Raw genomic sequence first — 1,713 nt, forward strand, 5'->3', positions numbered from 1 at the left:
TCTAAAAAGGTTGATGATAAGATGCCAAAAGTTACAAGCAACATATCTATTCTAACGAAGGCTACGCTTTTGGGCTTTGGCTGAAAYATATTCAGCCTCTTAATTACTTACAGCTTTTTTTATGCGAATCCTCTATTTCGGGTAACCACAACAAACGTAATCCACTAACGCCCTTCCCACTATACACATGTAACCTCGGCTTGGGTATGTATTTTTTTTTATTTGTGACCTCCATCGGATAAKTGTCAAGGTTCACTATTCATTGCTCTTCATCTTTTTTTAGTAATAAGTATTCACAGTCGTAGAAAGTCTCACCCATCAAATCYGGGATCTTGACTTCGTCATCAACTTCCGACATGCCACACGAACTGGTACCCCTATTATGGCGTATAATCCAAAGAAACAAAACAACGAGTCCGGATCCGGAAAGCAAACCAATGTAACGAGATCATAATATAGAATAGACTCAAGGGACGAAATCAAAGCCAAATCAAGACCATGTGACTCAATCCAAAGACCAGAAACATTGATATATATATATATATATATATAGAGAGAGAGAGAGAGAGAGAGAGAGAGAGAGAGGGAAGATCAAATGTTAACCAATAATTTTGTATTAACTTTGCAAACCATGTCAACCAATCAAATTTCATTCTTCTAATAGGCTTATGTCATGTTCACAATTTAATTACAAGAGTAATTCAGTAAATTGATTTGATATGTAACTCCCAAACAATTAATGGAGAGTTACAAATCATCAAATCCCAAAAAATATGCATTTATAATATTAATATATTTTTTTTAATCTTGATCTTCTATATTCATTGTTTTATGAGTTTTTAATTCGCATAGGAAACACGGTAGTAAAATTTTCAGTATCGATCAAACTAATATAGATAAACGCAATGGAAAAGAAATCGACAACAGTGAGAAAATTAAAATGGTTTATGATGACAATCGGAGTTCGAGGTCGGGAAGTGAAAAAATTAACCAAAGCGAATGCCTTGGTAATAGATTAATATTTTTATTAGATTCGTTTTAATCGAAATTATGTTCGTTACGATGTGTTGTATTTTTTATAATTCATCTTGTATTGATAGCTTTTTTCTTTAATTGCACCACGTGTTCATATATTTTATACGATATGAACAAGGGGTGAACACGATATTAACAAAAGGTGAACAATCACATAAGACCAGAAACATATATGAACAAGGAGTGAATCTTAAACGGTATGGATGCAATGCATGTATAAAACTCCAATTGATAAAGAATCGCTTCTGAATGTCTTTATAATGAAGGAACTATTGTTCACAAGCTGTTCATATTGTGTTCATACATTTTTTTTATTTATTTCCTTTCGTATAACAATTATTCTTATTATGTTCATAATATGTAGTCCAAGTTTATATATATGTCAATTTTTTGTTCATATTTAACACAATGGTTCATACACACACACATATATATATATATATATATATTTGTGTTCATATGGTTCTTATATTAACAAAAATAAATTAACAAAAATTATATAACTTTTTGATTTTGTAACTCCCAATTAATGATATGGGAGTTACATAATTTTTTTTACCTAAATACCCTTTTCAACTTTGTTCACTTATCTTTATAAAATATTAAATTTAAAAAAATAAGTTTTTATCATGATTAATCACAACCGTTTATTGAAAGAATGAATGACCAAGATCGGTT

This window comes from Cynara cardunculus, assembly GCF_001531365.2.
Source record: "Cynara cardunculus var. scolymus isolate 2C chromosome LG 2, CcrdV1, whole genome shotgun sequence".
NCBI lineage: Eukaryota > Viridiplantae > Streptophyta > Magnoliopsida > Asterales > Asteraceae > Cynara > Cynara cardunculus.